This window comes from Amblyomma mixtum, chromosome 1, assembly GCF_055824585.1.
Source record: "Amblyomma mixtum isolate Tamu chromosome 1, ASM5582458v1, whole genome shotgun sequence".
In the NCBI taxonomy this organism is placed as follows: domain Eukaryota; kingdom Metazoa; phylum Arthropoda; class Arachnida; order Ixodida; family Ixodidae; genus Amblyomma; species Amblyomma mixtum.
Genome location: NC_143012.1, coordinates 285551038 through 285574993, shown reverse-complemented (window position 1 = coordinate 285574993; position 23956 = coordinate 285551038).

Sequence of the window (23956 nt, the reverse complement as noted above, 5' to 3'; positions counted from 1 at the left end):
TAACTAGTTACCTGGTTCTACGAAGGAAACCAACAGTCATCGAAACCAAGGAAATCATGGAAGAATGTTTCTATAACTTTTTTTAAATTTGTTATAGTGATTATTGGGAAATAATAATGCAATCATTTTGTGTCTCTAAGATAATTGTTCAGAAAGTAGAGGAAAGACAACCAGATGCCGCTAGTGGGATCCGAACCCATGGCTTGTGAATTTCGCGTACCGTGCCCTGTCGGAGCACCGGCGGCGGCTATCCAATCAACTACATTGGGGAGTATTGATGTTGCGCGTTAATTAAGCTGGTTCATCAATTTCTAATAGTTATGAACTTTTATTTTTTTCTTCTTAAATTTTGCAGTTAGGTGTAGAGTTTCGATTAGAGATTTGTTCCTGGCTGTTAGTTAAAGCCATATCACTCTTCCTACGACGCGATTACCTCCACCGCTGTGGCTGAATAAACGCCCACCAGTTGACGCAGTTTTCAGGCCCAATTGCCACTACTTTCCCGCCAGCGCCGTGGTGCTTGCAACTCCTCACTGCTGGAAAGCAGACGAAATAATGAAGGTCACGTGGCACTAGCTTAATAGATAACGTTAACAGGTGGGCGTTGCCGTGCGCGCTTGGAGGACGCGCGATATCAAAAATGCGCCATGAAGGCCAAAGCTTCTTTAAACACAGGGCGTAGGTAATCGAATTTCGGAATTCTAAACAACGATATGGCTCTTACTGGCAGTCAGCAACAAATTTGTAATTGGTAAGATGCGAACGACAGAAATTTGAAGGGCAACTTTTAGAAGTAAGTTATTAGCTTACTGTAGTTAATGGGATTAACCCCTTTTTTGACGCCTGCCAGCACTGGTACTACAGTGCCGCACTCGACAGCCCTGCACCATGAAAAGCCTATTTTTAAACATTGTGGTTTACTTCGCTGAAAAAGCCTGTATAAAGAATTAGCCTATGAGTTATTAGGGAGAGGAGTCGATATCTGTAGCCTGGTATACGTCACTGACTTGACACAGAGACGCGGTTGTTAGTTCGGAACTGCAGAGAGGCGGTCTAATGAGGTTTGTCGATGAACGTAGTGAGATATAGGAATAAATGGAATAAAGTATTTAAGCAGTTTATCGAGTTATCGAGTGGGAAGAAAAGCTGCTGACTGTAATCTAATCAAAGTTAAACACAGTCTGACCAATTTTCAAGTATCATGTCGGTGCAACAATTGATAAGGGGCAGTATTGCGCAAGAGTAGTCCCTCCTGCAACTTACGGCTTCAGCATCTCAACCTCGGCATGTAGAGCTGGAAGAACTGCTGCTCATTATAAAAATTTTTCACGCTAATCCTCCATCTAAATTGCATTACTCAGCGAAGTAGGATCTCGCGAGGAATTCAGTTATCACTCTAGAGAGAACATGCGACAAAACAGGGTACTAATTATTCACTGTCGTCTGAACTGACTAAATCGCTTTAAATGGGGCCTAATGTTTTGAGGTTTTATGCACCGCCAATTTTATGTATAATTTATGGACTCTGACACGTATATTCGCTGTAATAAACTTTTTACGATGGAGTGAACAAAGCGATAAACTCATTCTTTTTTGCCATTCACATCTGTTTCTAATGTTTCGTAAGTTACCGCACTTGGATTGTGTCATGAGGAAATCTTTCATAAGCCTTGTCTTCACACCTCTGTTCCTCATGTTATTTGACATCCACACCTCATTTAATCTCGTGTTTATATTGTTTTGGTGCATTGGTTATTTTTCGTTTGTTTTTGTACACTGATTTCAATTCATGACGACAAAGAATCAGCCTCCAGCTGTTTTAAAAAAGGTAACTAAAAAACTATTTGATGTCAAGCACCGACTGCCCCTACTACATAAAAATTTACTATCCGCCAAAGAATATGAAGTAAGATGCACAGGAAAATTATTTCCATCCCAGTGTTAACTTTTTGTACATAAATAGCAGAAGTTTATAAAACACATAATAGCTTACTGCGAGAAGTAAGGTATGTCTAGAGTGACAACGCAGTTTACTTTTTAACATGCAGACGACTGAATTACAGCTTCGACAACCAGCTCCCGAAAAAACCCTTCAACTAGACAACTTTCGGAACCTACAACAGAGGTGTCTCGGAAGTGCGTCTCGAAAGAGCTGAAGTTTTGATCAGCATGCTGGAAAACCATATTGAAAAAGACATTACCGGCAGGAAGTCAAGGCAATATTACTTTCTGCAAGTGGGTAGTAATTGCAGTGGTCGGAAGACCTCAGCCAACGGCCGATGAGCTGTTTTCAGCGAAAAGCATTTGGAGACACAACCGCTTAGAACGCCTTCCTCTTCATCTCCAGCCAAAGCCGAACACCTCGGTATTTGAACTGCCAGTTTCTCGCGTTCTGCTCTGTATGTGGTCGTGTTCATCAAGTTCTATGCGCAATAGATCCAAAACACACCGATATCGCTTTAGCGTTTTAACATGACTTAAGCGACCCATAATATTCCTTTTGTTTTTTAGGAGAGAAACGGCATCTGCGAATTAACTGAACATATTGAAGGTAATGTTCGAAGGAAGTTGTCAGTAAATTGTGGGGGCTACCATGTCGTGGAAACCGGTATTCTCAATGACTGAGTTGATATACGCGCAGCCATCTACTTGAAGCAATGTAGGAGAAAAATATACCGATATATTCAATAACACTGCTGTGAAGGGGTCGGGTTCCTGCTCTTCTATATGGATTTTAGCTTTTAGGTGCGCAAGTTGCATAAATTTTTTATCATTCGATTTTAACCAGCGCACCCCACTGAAGGAAGATCACTCTTACGATACAAGCTCAGTGATTGCCGTCGCTTATTTGCTCTGTTTTACTACAACGTTGGTCAGTTGCAAATGCAAATTAAACAAGAGTTCTTTTGTGTAAGTCTCACCTAAATATTTAAGAAAGTGTTCATGGCACCAATAAAACACTTGCTGCTTCCTTCACAAAAAGCAAGCAACAAACAAAAATGAGGCAAGCAAGCTCTGTTTGAATCAGGAGAAACGAAAAAAAAAACATAGGTTGTTAGCTATCTGGATAACGCTGCCCCAAGGAGGCCCAGACACAATGTCGTGGTTTTTCTGTTGACTATAAGGGCGTTGTTGGCCGTTCTTCAGAATTACCCCGGCGTCGATATAGCGTGCAGTCCTCGACACAGCAAGACGCCCTCATTAATATGTTTATCGGTGCAAGTGGCGCTGAGCGATAAATTGTCCCGTCCGCCGCCCTGCCAAGCTGGTCCGACCTCAGAGGCCAGAGAACTGCTCCCCGGGCTCTCAGAAGCAAATTATTTCATGCTCGCCACCCGGTCGGAGGCGGGATGACCCGTCGCGGTCGGCCCTGATAGCTCGGAAGAGGCGTCCGACACGATAGCGAGCCAACTTGTAACAAGGCTTTTCCTCGGTTTGCGTCTCTCAGTTACGTCGTTGCTGGGACTAATCGCGTTTCCGGCCGCCATCGAGGCATTCCTCCCCCCGTGGCAGGTGGCGCCGGCAGAGAGCCCATTTTTCCCAGGCGTGCCTCCTAAACAGAACGGCCTGCGTAGGACGCAAATCCATCGCGGTCCTTAGTCGGGGCTCGCACACTCAGCCCCACTGGATCCGCTTATTGCGTCCTTCTAGGGGAAGAGCGTCCGAAGGGGGGAAGAAGGAACACAGGGCGCAGTGGAAGTCATCCTCTGTCGGAGACGCTTAACTGTGTTAATCGACTAAAAGTAATGCCTTCATTTGTAACTTGCGTCCCCGCATTCGGCCGTAGTCCGCACTTATCCCCATCTTCTGCACCGGTGCAACTCCCACGCGCAGGGGACTCCAGGGAAGGCGTCGTAGGCGACAGCTGACCATGCGCCAGGTTTTTCCTGCTGGAGAGAAGGGGTACGGAGGAGGGTGTACGGAACGTTTGTTGCCATCTAAACTAATGAGTTGCAGCTGAAGTTTAAACTTTATTCAGTTTACAGAACTGGTTCCTCTCTCTAACAGTACTCTGTCTCCTGATCGTCAGGCATGTGCGCAGATCCCAATTCGCGCTCTTTTAAGGGTCCTTCGGGAAAAAGCCGACTGCTGCGACTCCTCGCTAACCGAGTGGAATAGAGCTACAGATGGAGATGTGCTGCGATGTGGCGAAATGTTACATTAGTGAAATCTGACTCACCATGGATGGCGTCGAGTGGGCACCATGGCAGGGTGGGTCACAAAGCCTTGACGTTTAAAACTGAACACGTCGATTGTCTTACAGCATTTCGTCAGTGCCGGCGCTGATAGCAATACGCCCGCATTTAGATGGTTTTTGTTTCCTTTCTTTAACGTGGAGATAAGGGGTCTTGACCTCCTCCTCAACATAGCGGGGCAATTTCAAGCAAGGAAAAAGCGCGAATACTATGACACCTCTAAGCCGCCTTTGCCTTGGAGGATGCGGACGCAAAAGAGTTAAATCACGATGGTTGTAGTTAGGTTTACATTAAGAAAAAATGTCTTGAAACTAACAGCGTGCAAAACATTGTGTCGCTCTTGTCGTTTTATAGAAAGGTTGCTAAACGCATCCTGCCTTTATTCGCAGCATTCTCGAGCTCTGCGGATGAAACCAGTGAAGGGCACTTCTATTCAACCCTAGGCGTAGTATCAAGTTAGCCTTTTTGTTACTCATTTGTGACGGAACAGCGCAAAACACCGGGACAAGAGACAAGCGCTTGTCTCTTGTCCCGGTGTTTTGCGCTGTTCCGTCACAAATGAATAACCAACATGCCCAAGCTGCTGTCCTGGCTTTTTGTTACGATTGAAAAATCACTAAATTACTGTAGGCTGTTGTTAATTAGCTTTCTTAACAACTAAGTCCTCTTTTTGAAAGAGAAATTACTTCACAGACACTAAGATATCTATAAAATTAAAAATGCCACCTGTCGATTAAGGGCAGCGAACAACTTGCGATGTGTAAGGTTATTCGTCGACGCCTCCAGAATAGTACGCGACACTGACGAAAAGGGTGATTGTTTTAGATCTATCCTTTTTTAAATATCCTTCACATTTCTAATTACTGCTGTAACTTATTACTTCAAAAAATGTCTGCATTTCATCTACCGCCCACCTCCCTGCGTTGAATTACTATCTGAAATATTTTCCGAGGTCATCCTACTTTATCTTATGAACGGAATAAACCAATTACTAAGTACATGAATAAGTAATATCTAGTACAGGCGCGGCCATAAGTAAACGGAGCACGCTATTGCGTTCGAAGTGCAATCACGCTTTCTCCATTGGTAATGAAGAAGTGTTGAATGCGCGTACCACTGCTGGAAATCTCAATTAGGTGACGCGTGAAAAATATTCGAAGACAGTTGCGTGCTCCGTTTACTTTTGTCCGCGCCTGTACATTCCATAGTGCACATTCGTCTTCGCCGCATCCCTCTCTCATAGGCTAGCAGAGGTTGCATACGGCATCCACGGCAGCATCATTTCGAAAACACTCATTTGAACGCATAGCCTAAGAAATCAGCTTAAATCAAAATGCCTTGAAGGCTCTCTCTGTTCGGTAACAGCGTTTAAGATATTCGTAAGCTAACTTTACGAAGTCTTCCTTTTTAGCGGGATACAAAATCTCTGGAATAAATTACTCTCTGGCAAGAACTTTAATAAAATTCAATAGGAAAGGTTTCGCAGGGCAAAATTTCCTTTGAAAAACTGTTCATTACTATCACAAAACAGAAACTAAAGTTTGTAGCATGAAGTTCATGCGTTTGTAGGTCATAATGATGATGAGAGATTTTTATGGCGGAATGGCAGTTTTGCCCAAAGAGCACCATAGCGCAAGGTAGTTTTTATTGCACAGTTGGGGTCAAACACCAATTTTTCAAGCATTTCGCTCCAGGTCAGCCGAGAACTAGGGAAGAACTAAGGAAAACGCTCATACGCATTGTGTCAGCGGTGTGTAACCGGCGAAAGTGGGCATTGAACCCCGCGCCATTCTCATGCAAGGCGGGAGCTCAAACCACTCGGTCACCGCTGCGGTGGATGTTTTTAGAGCAAAACAGACAATGTGCACTGCGCTTTCTCAAAGATTCGTGAACTATGGGTGAATACTAAGGAACCGCCAGAGAAAAGGCCGAAGTTTGTTTCTTATTGCTCTTATAGCGCATGAGGCGATACATAGATTTTGTTTTGTTTTTTTCGCTACGTGCTGTATGTTTGGCCCACGTCCTCATATTCGATACTAAGCTGAACGCATACGCGTTGGCACAAACTTTAGAACATCACCATAACTGCACCCATTAATTCATGCTGGTTAACGTGGAGGGTCGCTTGCTTATACAATTGCCTTATACTTGAAGTCAAGAGTTTGACGGAAGCCCGTCTGGTCGGGATGGGACATGACGAAAAAAGAACGGCACCGACCAAAAAAGAAAGATGGAACGACGTTTCGGCTCCCACACGGGAGCCTTGTTCACAATGAGACGAAACGGGGAACCGTTACCTTATATACGGCGTATCACAGAACCCAGACATCTTGCGTATACAGGGGGCAGATTACCATGATTACGGTTCAGCGTATTTGCTTTCGTCTGAATAATCAGCGACTCAAGATAGAGCCGTGATGCTCTGTTCCTCTCTTTCGCTACCACACGTGCCTGTGTCCAGTCAATGTTGTGCTCGGCAGATACGGAATGTTCGACCAGAGCGTTCGAAGCCACCCGCCGGCTCCGCACGTTATTCTGGTGCTAGCGCAATCTTCTTTCAAAATCCAATGTACACGGCTGCGCAGTCGGCACATGGGATTGCGTATACGACGCCCGGGAATTTTTCCTTTCTGAGTGGGTCCTTCACTCGCACCTAATCTCCCCTGAGCTTGTGGGCTGGCACATGCGCAGTCTGCACATCGTAGCGACGGAGTATGCGTGCCAACGTTTCACTAACTCCTGGAACATAAGGAATCGACGCCCGCTTTTGGATACCTGGGGTCCCATGCAGCACGGGACGTGCAAGCTGTCGTTCCACCGAGTCAATAGAATATCCAGGGTAGCCGCAAGCAGACAAATCATGGCGTATGTGCAAGGTGTCAGCAGACTTGTCTTCACTTTTTGTGCATATTCTTTCGTTTCGACGGAGGAGTGAGGCAACCACGGAACGCTTTTGGGAAACGTTTCGCCTCGTTGTGAACGAGGCTCCCGTGTGGGAGGCGAAACGTCATTCCATTTTTCTTTTTTTTGGTCGGTGCCATTCATTTGTCATAATTGCCTTATATATTGCCTTATACAATCGCCTTTTACATATTGAGCATTGTAGAGATGAGGCTACACTATTCCGCATCACATGGGCCTGCTAAACCGTAAGCCAGCAGTGTCGTCACACAGGAGTCCCACATTGGAGCAGTGGGAGGCGGGCTTGACCAGCAGAGTCCTGAAAACGAGCTAGCCTTTATAGACCTAGCGGTCTATAACGGCGGTGACCATCTCCGGGAAGGCTTGGACCAGAAAAATGAAGTGCGAAGCGACCGACGCTGCGTCCATCGAGAGTCCTTTCAGAAAAATATTTATCGTTGTTCTGGGTCTTCTTCTCTCCGCTTTACTGGCTGTTCACAGCGATAATATATTTATTCAAAAGGGCAAACCTATCCTGCCACTTTGGTAGTATTACTTCAATACCGATTATTAACATGATTGTGTTTCTGTCTCTACATATTTTCAGGCTACGAGTCACCACAGGTCCTGTGTTATTGAAGACTTAAGCAAACAATCAAACAAGCTTAAGCTAAGCTCTGAATTCAGAGCCCAGTGCGAAAGGTAAACTAGGCTATTTACTGGTTATTACTTAATGTGCTTCAGGAATTTTCATTTTAAAAGCTTCATGTCAGAGGCCGCACGGGTAGTCGAAGACACCTTTATTTGCGTAGCATTTGGGGGGGAGGAAGCAAAGACCGCACTTCGTGGGTGAGTAAGTCAGAGACGAACACGCGCGTCGCATGCCAACACATTCTTCAACGCTATCAGGGGCACTAGAGCGATATTTTCCTCCAGTGTTATTTGTTCAAACACGTGGAGATGGTCACATTATGGCCTAACTTTTCTGCTTTGCAAATCACTCGCATTTCTATCTGCCAAGTACGAACGTCAGCTTACTTGCTGAACCCAGTGTCGTCCTGTGGAAGCGAGTCTTTCCTGCGACCACCGCATTGGCTTCTGTGGCTGTTTTTATTCCGCACTAGAGGCCTCAGTTCACGCCGGATGAGGTGAACAAGTATGCGAGTCGCCGAGGCGAGCTATTTCAAAAACCCTCAGCGCTGGTTCGTATTACGGCACCGTCAGCAGGATTCCACCGCTAACATAGTGAGCGCGCACAGCCTAGCGTGTATTCGGCACGCTGGGCGCGTCCCGCTTTCGGCGCGGGCATTTCGGCAGGCGCGTCACGCGTTCTGGCGTTTGCAGAAACTACTCCCACATGTGCACTTCTCATCAAACACGATGCGTTTCTCTTTTGCCTAGTGCCTGCCGGTTACGCTCAAAAATATGCGCCGGGCAACCCGAGCAGCGTGTAGCGGTCGCTGGGCGCTCTCGCCTCGCGCTGACGCATGCGCGAAAGCAGCCCTCAGAAAACAAACACACTCACGGGCAACGAAAGTTCCCCGCCACTCTTCTCCTCGGCCCCTCTAGTGGGAAGCAGAAATGAGCGCGGCAGCTAGTAGTGGTGCCGACCCATTGATCATTTATTTTTGCATGAGCAGTGTTTACGAAGCGTCTGCGCATACAGCGTGGTTAGCACACCTCTGTACTGGTTGCTGAAGCACGAATGCTAACCGTGCTGCGAACATTAGTACGATTTGCGGATTTGCGCGTGTTAATCTAGTTTCCCCACTTTTGCAGTGGAAGTTCCTTCCGCTTATCGGGTACCCTGTGTGCGAGATAAAACATCACAAAACTTTTGAAATACAAGTAGTGACCAGGTACAATGCCGACTTGTACGATCTTTCTTGGCTGTGGCCGGACGTCACTAATTTTGCTCAGCATACGTGTCAGTTTTCAGAATGTGAGATGCAAGAGCAATGAGACGGATTGGTACAACCCTCACCTTTACTGACATCAACGCAGGGCCTAAATTCTGTTGTGTCATCGTTTAAAGCGCATCATCATCAGCCTGACTACACCCACTGCAGGGCAAAGGCCACTCCCATGTCTCTCCAATTAACTCTGTCCTTCGCCAGCTGCGGCCACCGTACCGTCTGCTGCGTCACAATTCTGACCGCCGCCCCGGTCAGCTGCTCCTCAGCCACTGGGGACTGAGGGCCAAGGGGTAATTTAATTAATTTAGGGTTAATTGAGAGGAATTGAGTTTGTCTCGGTATGTTGCTATGGATATGTAAAAAAAAATGATGGGCGGCTAGCCATAGCTTTCATTGCATTACTATGAATGAAATAAGTGTGGCAGCCCATTAGATCCAGTCACCGTTATTATACGTTATTATACTCAGAACTTTGTGTCCGGTGAAGTTTAAGCGAAGAGTTCCTTCAAAATGTCTGTCCGAAACACCTCCAAAAATCGATGACAGCGCCGAAAAAGCTTCAGATGAGTGCCAGCGCAAAGCTTTTGTGTGTATCACGGAAAAAAATCGCCTTCCGTCCGTACATTCAACTCATTTCGGTAGCCTAATTGTAGGAATGAGTGCCTCCTAAGTGTTTTTGCATAGCAACTAGTGCGTACCATTCATTAGGTTAATTGCCATTGCTCTGTAATCAGTATAGCTATTTGGAATAGACTACCTGTTAGGGTGTCATTAAAATTGGCAGGTGTATGCGCGATTTCTTCTGCGCCTTCCCGTCAATCACCGCGACCTGTTGAGATCAGAACTGCGCAAGCATGTAGACACAAAAATGCGGTTTAAATTCTAGATGATGTCGAATTTGTAGGGCATTGTGACGTTGTAGAGCACGCATGTCCTCAGCCAATATTCTTGCTCCGCTCGGCACTCTTCTCTTTCCTCTTTCCTCTTTACATCCATTCTTTCTTTTCCCCCAGCGACGGTTAACTAACCAGAACACCCTTCTGGTTAACCTGCTGCTTTCCTCCCTTTTTTCGTGTGGTCTTCGTGGCCTTGGCTGTTCTTGGGAAAACGCAGAGCCATATAATGGTTGACTGGTGTTAGTAGACGCAGATAGTCATTCCGCAACCTTCTGCTACCCTTCGTCGTTTCTTCGTTCCGTGTGCTAGCAGAGTCATCCCCAATCTCTCGCCGATGTTTCCTCCAAGGCTTCCTCCAAGGCGTCAGAAGCGGTACGAGGGCAGCCAGCGTTCTACGAATGTACACTAGAGAATGTCTAACTCCACAAATATGGGCATTACCCATTAACGCTATCTCTTCATGCCCTTAATGTTATGCTTAAGTTCTATGTTGCCAATTTTGAAGCCTGCTTCACGTTGATAACCAAGCCTCGAACCGCAACCAAAGTTCTAGCACACCAAATTCGCATTTGTCCTAACCACGTAAATAAGCCGTCATGTTTTTTTTTTTATTTCGTTTCTAACCTCAATGTTTCCTACGACCTTAACGTTCATCCCTTCGAAGCTTCTTGTCAATTTTAAAGTTTTGCAGTTATAACTCTGCACTTTGATATCTTCTGTCCTTTTTATTACAACATGAAAAAGTAGCTCTTTAGCTCTTAATTCTGCGCACACAAGAGCAGCAATGGCTCAGCCTCACCGATATTTTACAGATTGCGGTCAATCCTTTAGTGATAATGCGATTCCTACCACATCATCGCTCGGCTACTCCTCCGCTTCTCATGTATTAGAAAGACAGTGCGCGGCTTCACATCTTCGTACTCAGCCGCGCGCCTCGTTCGGGTTTTCTCCGCGCAAGCGCCTATCCCTTCAAGCACGAGCCAGCCTACGTATTCCAACTCGAGTGCAAATCGGAATCCAGCCTCATGCCCACACTCCAACTGGTCCAGATATAGAGCGTTTTCCTGGCGACGGCGGCCAATGGCTCTCTCTCTCTAGAAGATGTCAGAGACAGCGGCGGACGCACAACGGATGCCTGGAGTACGACAATCTCTTCGGCGGCCGCCACTCGGCGCGGGTCTCCCAATCGCCCCGGACATCACTGCTGGCGCGGCGGCAGAGGGCGCACCTGCGGGATAAAGGGAGGGAAAAGTGGACCTGTCCTTCTCATTGGCGACACAAGTGGCAGCGAGCGGCCACTAATAGATCCATTGTGGCACCGCGTGCGGGCACCCTCGCCCACGGAAGCCCCTTCAGCTGCGGTTTCTCTATGCGATTACACGCGGAAAGATTGCGCACCTAAGATGCGGCACCTAAAAGCCCGCATTCTTGGCGGGCTATCCTCCACCACCGACGTCGTATCGCTCCTGCTTCCGGTGGACGACACATCGAGGGGTTTTTCCTTCGCCTCCTCCACCTTTTGCGTCAGGGCTTCCGTTCTTTACCAATTCTTTACCAATTCGCATGTCGTAAAATATAAATGCCTTAACATTGTCACTGAATCCCCCGAAATTTCCCCTAAACATTTGACCAACACTGTTCCCACTTCGAGTCATTGATCAATTCGCTCTCGCTCTACTGTAAGCTTGCCGTCCCGGTTAGCTCAATTGGTAGAGCGCCTGCTCCGGCGAAGCGGTGTTCCCGGGTTCGAACCCCAGACCAGGACGAATTTTTCTTTAACTACGAAGTTTCTGAGAGGGCTGTTTAGCTTTCCTTTGTAGCCGTATGGCTGCGCTCGGGTGAATGCCAATGAGTAATCACTTCCTTATTACAGTATTATATTAGACAGTGATTACCGTCCAGTAATTTTTGGCGCTTGGCTGCTGACTCGAAAGATGCGGGTTTGATCCCGGCCGCGGCGGCAGAATTTCGATGAAGGCGAAATTCTAGAGGTCGGTGTGCTGTGCGATATCAGTGCACGTTAAAGAACCCCAGGTGATCGAAATTTCCGGAGCCCTTCACTACGGTGTCCCTCATAGCCTGAGTTGCTTCGAGATGTTAAACCCCAATAAACCAATAAACCAATTGTAGTTCAGAATGGCGCAAAAGACACACACACAGGAAAAAAGGGGATGACACAAAGAGCGCCTACTACCAACTGAATTTATTTGAGAAACACCCTCTTTTATAAGGCAAGACATATCAACCACGAACCGGAAGCAGAAAAAACACATATTCATGGTTTGAATTCATATTTCGAAACACCATCGGCAGAAAAGAAAACCACAAGAACAAAAAACAGAAACTAGAACTACACGTGCCCGTCAAAGAAACCCAGCTCCTGGCGGCATAGTTTAATCGATGAAGTGCTAATGCACGTGGACCCAGCTTTCTGTATATGGTATGCTTCTATAATCTCTCTTTCAAATCGCTCCTTGCCTCTGCGGTGATACGCAAAGCAAGCAGGAACACAAGAGGCCTGTGGTGGTAATTCCGTACATGCATAAGATAGCGCACAATATAAAGAAGGTAGGGGGTCGATATGGTGTAAATGTGTTGTTTTCAGCACCATGCAAGCTTGCAAAAGTTTGCTCCATGATGAACAGACGACCCCGAAGATGCGCTATCAAACATCAGATACGGTTCACCGAATGCAAGTCCGAATTCGTGTATCGCATACCGCTCAGCTGTGGATCCGCCTACATTGGCCAGACTGGCCGATGTTTCAACGAGAGAGCTAGCGAGCACAGAAGAACAATTAAAAACAATGACAGGGGCAACCTGCCGGATCACTGTAGGGAGTGCAGAGATTGCGGACCGATGCTGGAACAGGCAACGTTTATCGACAGAGGCAAGGAGCGATTTGAAAGAGAGATTATAGAAGCATGCCATATACAGAAAACTGGGTCCACGTGCATTAGCACTTCATCGATTAAACTATGCCGCCAGGAGCTGGGTTTCTTGGACGGGCACGTGTAGTTCTAGTTTCTGTTTTTTGTTCTTGTGGTTTTCTTTTCTGCCGATGGTGTTTCGAAATATGAATTCAAACCATGAATATGTGTTTTTTCTGCTTCCGGTTCGTGGTTGATATGTCTTGCCTTATAAAAGAGGGTGTTTCTGAAATAAATTCAGTTGGTAGTAGGCGCTCTTTGTGTCATCCCCTTTTTTCCTGTGTGTGTGTCTTTTGAGCCATTCTGAACTACAATCATGAACCAACTAGCCCCAAAGCAAGTTCTTCTGCAATAAACCAAACCAACCAATTTTCTCTTTCAATAAACCTAAACCTACGCGGACTGACGAAATCGCTTTAAAGAACCGCTTGTTCCGAATGACGCAAGTAATTAAAACTTTCTTTAGAGTTCGGTAATGACCCTATGCATCGTCAACTCCGCAGCCAGCTAAATTTAACCGCCTCTGGCGAATTCATGTCCTTTAATATATGCTCACATTGAGGCGGGGACCGCTGGCGCTAATCCTTTAAATCCACTCATCTGGATCCGCTCTTCTGCCGGGAGTACTTGCCGAGGAGGCACAAAAGGTGACGGCATAATCCGCTTAGCAATTACTTAAAGGACAAGCTTCAGAACTTAACCGGACTGTGGTTCGTTTGTTTAGAAGCACGGTATATTCACGGAGAAGACGCTCATGCTGATCTCAATCGGGAGTGTTTTCTTAACTCCCTTACTAAAACTGGGTCGCAGCCTGAGACAGACAATATTCTGCTATCCGTTGCGGCTTTAAGCGCCCTCCTTATTTAAAGTCATGCCTCATCGGTAGGCTTAATACTGTGTTTTGCCTATGAGTCTTAAGGCACCTACGGAATTTTTCAGTTGATCAGTCGGCGGCACTGTTAACCTCGAACTAAGAAACGCGAAAGGCGTTCCCGCGTAGCGTAGCGGCGATACACTCTCACTAAACGAAAACTTTTGCTTACCATGGGGTTACACGAAAAAACTTCAAATGATTCTAGATCTGGCTTGCATGTTTTGAGTAGTGCACTGGTGTTTTTGCTTTTATGTTCAGTGTATTCAGGTAACTTCCGCTTGCTCTTAGCACAATCCGTTATGCATATAATTGAGGCCAGGTGTAGTGCTGCTTTCGGCTGTCCACTGTATCGGCATCTTAGGAAAGCACGACCACCAAAGGAAAGAAACGCTGTTCACCTAAGCTTCCAGTGGTTCTTTTTGTATTCCCGGAGCAGTCAGCAAGCTCGCAGCCACCGTGATATGAACTGCGCCTCAGCAAAAACAATGGTGAGCAGAGGACGTTGTCTTTCGGAACAGCCGGGGTACTTTTCGTGGAGCTGCTTTTACACTCGGTTCATTTCATTGTTTATACCACGTTTTTGATGACAAGGGGGTCGGTGCCTCTGTTTTCTACTCTCCGTGAGATTTATTAGGGCTGCCGAGTTGAGAGACTGGTCCCATATCCGCGTTGTAATTGGCACTGTCTTCTTATACGGCTTTCTATTCTAGCGTTCGTTGTCTAGCAGCCAATTTTGTATCATTCGCTTTCCTCCCAGCAAAAGGGCCGACTCCCTTTTTTGGCGTTTTTCTCCTTTCAGCGCTCGTGGAAAATGGGAAAATAACGTTCCATTCAGGGTTCGCCCCGGGAACGGCTCCCTTATGATGCTTTCTTCTACCGCTCTTTCTTCGTTTCGGTTTGCTGCGGGCGCAGATGTGTTTTTCTTCCTTCCGTGCTTCTTCTCGCTTTCTCGTTTCTGCACAGTCAATGTTCCTTCTCTCTGCCTTTCGGTGCTCTCTCTCCGCGACGTCATCTCGCGAGACACTCGACCCAAAAGAGGAGGGCGAAGGAGACGACTTTGACCTTGGAGACGATCTTGAGGCGCCACATGGACCTTCCTTTCCACATTCACTACGTTTTTATGTTTCTTTTCGTTGCCGTATGATTTTTTCTTCCTTTTTTGCACTACAGCTCGTAACAGCGGCGGCTTGATTGTCGAATGCGAGCTATATAATTTATGATCAAGCAAGAAATCCATAACACGGTGGCATTTTGGCATTCCTTTGTTCGTTTTGGCGTGTTTGTTATTTTTGGTCTGTCCGTTTGCAGAGGTACCTACGTGCTTACAAGCACACTAATGACAGCCTCAAAGCGTGCATTAATTTCTATGGCAGCTTTTCGATAGAGACTGCCTCAAGACGGTACATTCGACACAAAGGAACACCCGAATGGCATTTCATGCAGTTGGATGATTCAAGCGGAGCAAGGATTACCCTGTAAGCTATTTGCTCTTCGCATAAACATTATGCATATTAGAGAGTCCCACTGATGCGGCCCAATTTTATGAAAGGATTGCTGACTTGTCTGAAGCGAAGTCACAAATTAGATGGTTCTATTCGACAGCAGTAAGCAAGTGAGCGGCCTAATGTCCAGGGCAGAGCCATACTAAAGAAAAATATTGCCGAAAATAATGATGCACTAATTCTAATGTGAGACCATGCCGAAGCAATGAACTGCTAACTTTTTGTGTCCTTATGATTATGATGGCCTTGCTCGATGGCTCTATTTACAATTCTGTCTCTACTAATTGACTTTTTTTTAAATTCTGAGTCTTGCCGATGTATTTTGTTTGTTCTCTCACATTTTCAGCATGTCAGGAACCACGCTTGCACAGTATTGGTGAACGCAAGAGGTCAGTCCGCCTCTTCACCTAGTGTTTGCATTTTATGCCAGAATATCTGTTTCCAGGAAGCCTAAATCACCTCTTTGTTAAGTAAAACAGGCTTTGTATTCTCATTGCACGCTTATGGCTATTATACTGCTTAGTGTATCTCGTCTGGCGTTCCCTCTGAATATTAGTTGTCTGTCTTTCCCTATTAATATTACTGATGCGTCGCGTTGTGAATTACGTCGTTAGTAATGCACTGAAGGGGGATAATTGGTTCTTGTACTGTAGCTACTGCATTCATAAATTAATATAGTACTGTACTGCGCGTGTCGTGTTGTGTGTCGCCAATCATTGAGCGTTTCATTTTCCTAGGTAAAATGACGCACCCGGAGCCAATATTCCAGCCCCAACCGCTGCTTATAGGTTCATTTAAATATTAGAAAAGCTCGCCTCTGGGATGGAATCGTACTTACTGCTCGTTTTCCATTTAGCATTTTCTCCATGAAGCTGCGCGGACTTCGCAGGCGCACGCAACCCCCGCGCACGCGCAGGCAACGCCTTCCCTGTAGCTTAATGGCACGGGGTCATCGGTGGTCATCGTCTCGCGGCGTTAGCCGCAAGAGCGAGGCTCCCCTGCCTCCTTGCTGAGCGCTGCCGGTGGCGACGAGGCCAAACCGCCGTCGATCCCATCAACCCCCACCCCCCCCCTGTGCCTCAGGCAAACTTCAGTCATCAGATGAGGTGCGGTAGCACGTTCAAAGGCCGCCAAACGCCACCAAAGATTTTCATATGTAGCCGAAGGAGTCATCCTGATATAGCTGCATTGCGCACCATACAGCGCTTCTGCGCAAAAGCAGCCGCAGCGGTTTTGACAAAGCCACCAGCGGCGACGTGCGTTGCACAACACTTGCGTTGCGGGAGAGCTTTGCATGCAGCTTAGGCGAAGCTTAGAAAGCACTTAGAAACGCCTCTAGAACGCTTAGTGGCACCCGGTGGATATCACACCCGGTGGATATTTTGAAATTTGTAGAACAGTTCTGTTGCCCGTCAAAAATTATCAGGAAAAAATTACCCCAAGTTTGTCGTTTGGAATAATGGTAATTTTTAAACGCCTGCAGCATGTTGCCGTGCGTGCAGACAAATTCCTTGAGAATTATTGATAACGTAATATTTTCACTCGGAGCGTCATAGCTTTCGGGAGTTCGAAAAAGAAAAAAAGAGTCTGGTCAAGAATACCGCCTAGTTTCTAAGGCAGCATCAAATTTACTAGATTATGCAAGTACTGCATATTCGTACTCGCTCGCGAAGGAATACCGTGCGCTCCGTCCGAATAGTATGCGCCCACTCGGCTTCGCATTAAGGCACAGTTGCGTTGCGAAGAACTCGGACTATGACCGCAATACGAGCAGATGGTGGGAGTGCTGTGGGAAAGACCGCGGCTGTGGCATGGCGCACCGAGTCAGTGAGCATACTTGGTGGAGGGCGAACTCTGGTGGACCCGCAGCGAAGTGCGATTTCGTCAGCCTGTCAGGGCGCCGCTGGAGTGCAACGCTGGTGTGGCAGCCGCAGCAGCAGCGGGGAAAAACAAGACAGCCGGCGAGTTGCGCCGAGGGCTGGACCGCGGACAGTGCGGCCTGACGAGGCGTGAAAAGGGAGCGGCATCCTTCGCGAGGTTTCAGCGAATTCCTTTCTTGCGCGTGCGCTTTTTATTTTTATGCGAAGCATATTGCTAGAGCTACCACTCACGCCGTCGCCGTGGGACCCCCACGTGACACCGTGACGTCACACCACGTGACATCGGATGAGAGAGCCGGCCTCCACCTCGCGCCGTCGCCGTGGGACCCCTAGCCGTCACACCCGCGCATTCACGCGCATTTCGAACGCGCGTTCACACTCGGTGTAGGTGAAACGCTCGCTCCACCGGGCAGGCAGACGCGGCTTCCGTGGCAATCCAGGCGCTCACCCAACGCGCGTCTCGGGGTTAGTCGGCGTTCCGCTGTAGCCATGCCGTTGTCTTCCCCCACGACGAAGGCTTCTAGTGGTTGTATTAAAATGACCAAGTATTCAACCAAGGAAAGCCATGTATTACCAAGCCTAGCCACTAATATGCTTCGCATTCCCCAGGCTTAGCCAAGCTGAGCCTCAGCAATTTTTTTTATTTGACTTCCAGGAATGACAGGCTGACCGGTGCCCTGGGAAAAAGCCAGCGGGCTCCACTCTCTTGCTGCAACTGATATCCCAAAATGGTGCCTAAGTTAGCATAGATAAAAAGTTAAATAACAGAACAGGGAAGGCCAAATAGACAACGTGTGTAACCAGAACTGGGCATTAGATCATGGTACACTGTAGCCCGTCCATAGATTGTAGGCAGCAAGAGGCCCCAGAGGAGGTTCTGGCTTGCACTGGGGTACTTGATTTTGCCGATAAAATTATTGTTTACTTGCTTGGTTTGGTATACCTTTATATCCTACTGTACTTTACTGTAGTGATCACTACAGCACATAAATTCGGAGCAATGGTTTTCATGGTGTTTTTTGCGAGGTGCACAACTTGTCCTACCGTGAATCTTCAGGAAGCTAGATTCACTGAAAAGTGGACTCTGCTTTTTCTAGTTTTACTGATGTTACGAGAAGCAAAATTAAAAAAAATGTAAGGTTTTAACCGAACATTTTCTCATTGGTGCCGTGCTATGTTGTCCAGTCCAATTAACAGCAAATATGTGCACTGTAAAAATACCGTGACCTTAGAAAACGCGTCAAACACGCAATTTCAGGTGGATTTCGCTTAATATAAAGTTTGCGTTTTCTGCTGCTCACTGACTGACGTTCTTTAGCCGAACGTGTTTTACTGCTATCGGAAACTTTTCTAATGAGTGCAAAATAGTACATAGCTTTAATTATGTCACAATATCATCTACCGCCACTGTAATGCTAAAATGTTTTGAAAACAGTTCGCATTGTTTAGTAACCCTCTTTTGACAAGTTCTTTATTCTTTTACTAATTTTCTGAGCTGAGAACATGCTTGATTAGCGCATCGTAATGCTGGCAGCGTCCATAGAGACAGTGCACAAGAAAGGCCACAGCAAAACGCCGCACCAAAAACGCAGCCCAATCTCTATCCGTTTTTACATCTAAGAAAGAAACAGTCGGAAGCTGCGGAGTAGACAGGATTCAAAGCGCTCACTCATTTCCATCACGGTTTCCTCCCTCACCGCGCACTGCAAGCAGTTTCTGCGTCAATCGAGACACACCGGACGCTACACTAGCCGCACTGGCACTCGTGGCATCAAGGAGGCAATCAACATAGAGCCCGTCTCCAAATTGAGTTCGTGGTTCGATTCCTGCTTCGGCCGACTACATACACTCCTTTTTGCTTTCAAGCTGTGGTTGTTTCACAGTGATCACTGCGCTTCCCGCTCAGAGGCCGGACTTAGTTCGCTCACGACTAGCTTCTTGATTTCAGTACTGCGTTGTTTGTCTTCTGCAAAATTTAACTAGTTTTACGTCCCTGTTCCCCAACAAAATAAAATTGAGCGCACTGCTCGGCGTTAACGTTCGCAGGCTTGTGAGCCGTCATGTAATAAAGATGACTGGCAGTGTCCTGTAAGCTTAGGGCCGTTTTTGCGAGCGTGCAACCTCACTTGAGCGTGAATGACCTCGTCAGAAATCTCCATTCCAGCTCGTGCGGGAAAAATTGACGTTATATATCTGTGTTGAAGGCAGCATTCCTTAAGGGGCACTCATAATCATACGACGAGCTGTTATGCTCCAAGCGATTGATTCTAAAAACTACCCAAAGAGAAACGTTTCGACAACGGCTGCAACGTGTGCAGCTGCCTTTGATTCCGGTGGGATGTTATCCAGGCCTCCAAGAAAATGAAGCTGCCCAGTCTGGAGGCAATTCAAATGAAGCATACACCATAAGTTCGTGACTAACGCGGCTTTCTGCGGTCTGTCACAGGGCACAGCTGCACCTTACAGTGGAAAACATCACTTCCGAGACGTGAACATTGCCATTTATTAAGGATTTCTCCAAAGTATCTGTGCTAATATAAATGCATAAGTGCACGCAACTGTCCGCCACACCTTTTTTATGGTATTGAAAAGTTATCATCTGCTAATCGTAGGGCCGATATGCATAATCACGTTTCCTTTTAGCGGTGTCTCTTTTGCTGCATGTGAAACACCGAATAGCGCGGCCTACTACCATCCATCAACTACATACATGATGCCTATTACGCAAAAAAAAATACAAGCCTTGCTTGGTAAGCGTAGTTATAATTAAAAAAAAAAATGATAGTCGATTCGCGTAGTTAGGCCGAATGCGAATTAGGTGCGCTAGCATTTCGGTTTCCACTTTGGTTTTGTTGTTCAGAACCAGTGTTCACAGAGGGAAGCTGTTCGGACAGTCATAATGTGGTAATGTTCATATATGCGTTATTGATCATTCTCTCCGAAGAATGGCCTGAGGGGCGAGTTGGTGCATGATGAAATGAACGGCGGCGCAACAAGGACGCTAACAAGAAAGGGAAACAACATATGCGCACACTACCAACTGTTTATTACATGGAAAGGGGGCATATTTAAACATACAGCTCAGGTTTCTGACTGCTTTTGCTTCTCATGTTTTACTCTGCTTTTCGCTGCTTTTGCTACGAAATGGCCTCCTCTAATTTCTGTTATCAGAATCTTAGTTTAGTTTTTCTGCAGGGGTTAAAGGTTTTCTTGTCTGTTATCCTGATGTTGCTGCTTTTTTCCACGTGTTGGGTTCGGAGCGATAATACGATGAGTGTCATGCCTGAGCTGTATGCTTAAATATGCCACCTTTCCATGTAATAAACAGTTGGTAGTGTGCGCATGTGGTGTCCCCTTTCTTGTTAGCGTCCTCGCTGCGCCGCCGTTCATTTCATCATTCTCTCCATTCATAGATTCCTGGGAGCCTTCCTACCCATCGTGGGGCATTGGTGCCGCGGTCAAGCGATGCGACACTGCGGTTCTTTGGCAGGTGCTGCCATCGGTGAGACTTGGGTTCATTGGGATGGGTTGTGACCGAGGTTGTTCTTCCCAAGCAGCCTATCACGATTAAATGAGCTGCCGCCTAACATATTGGGCAAGTAAGCAAGCAGCTTTCTACAAAAAGGGCTTCAGACAAACAGACATACACACAAACAAACACACAACTTCTAAATGCAGTGAAAGGCCCTATAAGTGCTAGCGCACTAGAAAGGAAACAGACAGTGTAGTCGAGATACTACGCCCAATAAACGGCCAGGGGTATAAAACTAGTCTGTCTTTCTTACATATTGGAAAATCTCAAATTCGGAGGAATATATAGTCCACAAAAAGCCTTCAGGACATGGGCTAATAGTGGATGAGGATCTCTCAATACCACAAGTAGCAAGCTGCGTCGGTATCATCAATTTGTATTCGGTTAGAAAAGTACCCTAACGGACGTTTGGTTTGCAGCTCTACTCACGCGGTCGGCAAGATTAATGCTCCTCATGGGTTACGAATTCAACCTTTAGTCCAGCGGTAGCGTCTCGGATACCTGCACTGCAGCATCACACAATGGCGCAGCCTTATGGAAACAAACCAGGCCTATCCGATCTTGCCGCGAGCTCTCCTTGATGCAAGCACCGATGCCGCCAACACTACATGGGAAGTTTTTAGCGGACATATTTATGCTGCAAAGGCAGTGAAGCACTTCCATCTTATGCTCGGTACAAGTCGCGCATATAATCTTAAGATGATTAATCTGTCATCTCGGAATCAAGCTGCTTTCTTCGTTGCCCTGGAATGAAGCTGCAAACCACTTTACACGACTGTGCCAACCTTGAAGACACAGGCTCTAGACCTCGCCAGCTAATGATCCATGCCAAACTAGGGCAGTGCGTGCTATCAACCTTAACTTAAAATGATTACACTTTGAAGATTCATCACTGACGGCGCTCCAACTAACTTTGATCGAAAGTCACCGGTTTGAGTGAAGCGTCCCAGACTAGTCGAATCTGTACGGACTAGAAAACAATGGCGTCAGTGTGCTGGAATCTTCTCCAATCACGGCAGGTTTGCATACTATGAAGCAGGAAGCTATGGAAAGTTCGTTGAGTGTTACATACCTGTCATTTAAAGGAGCCTCTACTAAAATTTAGTTAAATCATATTTTCACAGTGCTCCCACTTCCCGGCCTAGTCTTTCAGCAGGGCTGTATTTGCCCGCCGTTTCTGGTGGTTTCCCATGATAGAGAGACGCAGAGGTCAATTTTCATTAAGATTACTATAAACCACCCGTTTTCTGAAATATGAGGGCGGTGATGAGAAAAATCTTTGCAATACTCTATCACAAGTGAGCAAGTTAGAAGGTCAGAAAAATAAATATTCACAAACATTGTCATGGGTGCGTGATGTTCAGTGCTAAGTAAATCATGAGTCTTTTCAAGATTTTCTATTCATGTTTTTGGAAGCACTTTCATCTTTAGAAACGAACAGAGCTTAATAAGCTTGAGTTTAGACTAAACTTATTACTGTCAGTCATCTTCGCTACGCTGCACTACCTTGTCTCCCTTTAATCATATCCAGGCATAAGAGGCCCGTTGAGAGGCATGCCTTAATTCTTTACTTGGGAAAGCCTGAAGTTTACAGAACTTACTCCTGGCTGTGCGAGGAAAGAAGTCTAACTGCCAATAGCTTCTGATAAACGTAAAGGTACCTCCAACAGGAAAAAAAGAGCGCATTATCCGCAATCAAGCAAATATTACTGCATAAGTATGAGGGAAACGGGAGCTTTTCTTTTGCTATGAATTGTTTTCACCTGGGCAGATTATCTCTAGAATTGTTTTTCAAGGTTAGTGTGGAAGCAACAGCATAACTGGTTTTTCGTACACGGTGACCCCTTTCATGCTGGAACAACGCGTGCTTATAGCTTCGAGTATTTTGCACCGCTTATTATAATGGGCGCGTTTTTCGTATTTCGTGATGTTAGCGTAGCCGCTGAAAATAATGCAGGAATTAACGACAGCTGAAGATTGTTAAGCAATGCCTTTAACTGAATGAATTGCAATCAGTCTTGTCATAGTTAAGTTAGAATCGGTTTAAGAGAAAGTTAATAATGCTTAGCAGATATTCACAAGCAGTAGCACTATGATTCCATAACGTTATAAATGGCTTCAGCAGCCGTCGTGCCTCCTTAAAAAATGTAATCTGTTACTCGCCGTACTAGAAACAGATGATGTGACTGAAGTCGAAAATCGGAAGAGAGGAGTAGCTATGTTATGCTAACTGACATTTACTACTACTACTACTACTACTACTACTACTACTACTACTACTACTACTACTACTACTACTACTACTACTACTACTACTACTACTACTACTACTAATACTACTATTAATATTACTACAATTATTATTACTATTACTGCGAATATTACTATTACTATTACGACTACTATTACTACTTCTGTTACAATTATAATTATTGCAACTACGAAGTACTACCTCAAAGTGGAACCCGCTGATTTGGCACTAACAGATATCGCAGCTAAACCCTGATGTTTCAGTCGGCTTTCATGTGGTAATTTGCCATCAGCCCCTGCGCGATCGCTGGGCCACATGATGGGCTGCCAATTGGCGTGCGCAAAGTTACAAAATTGACGGGAGTTCTTGGTCGTGGTGAACTGTTGCAGTCACCATTGCAAAATGTGTAAGCACAATCTCGGAGCCTGAGTAAAGCTTCACATGCATGGAAAAAAGGACAATAAGAAGAAATGACCCATGGTTCGCAAGATTAATTAAGAGGGTAAAGTCAGTGCGCAGCGGTAGGTCTTCCTCCGGACACGGGTGAAAAGCTAGCTGGAGACTCCTGCCGCGTTTCCAAGGTCTATGTTGCTGTGAAGATAAAATGGCTGAAGGATTCCGACACCCTTCCAAAGCGCACAGTTTTCTCGCAGCCAGACTGCTGCCGGACGACGCCCTTGAGCACGGTCAGCGCACACAGAGAAGCGTTCACGACGAGATCAGAAATCGGCAGTCAGTTGCTCTCAAGCGGGCCCGCCATATATATCAAGCTTTATTGCAAATTAAGGAAAATAGAGCAGCTGGGCAAGATGAAGTGGCACCGTGGCGATTTCTGCAACACAGGAACACCACTGCACAGCCGCGGCAGCTCTGTTTCCCGCCATGGCCCTACAGACGTTCGCACCCCAGGAATTGGCTTGGCTGGGCTTTTGGTTCGACTCGAATTTTTTTTTCTGCAAATTCGCTGAGAGGGCGGTTCTCGGGAAAAAGAGCGGCATAAATTGTGCTGCTGTGGTCTACAGTTTTCAAAAGTTTTCGTTTTCTTGCGGCTCGCGATATGGGACGGAGAGAACGACAG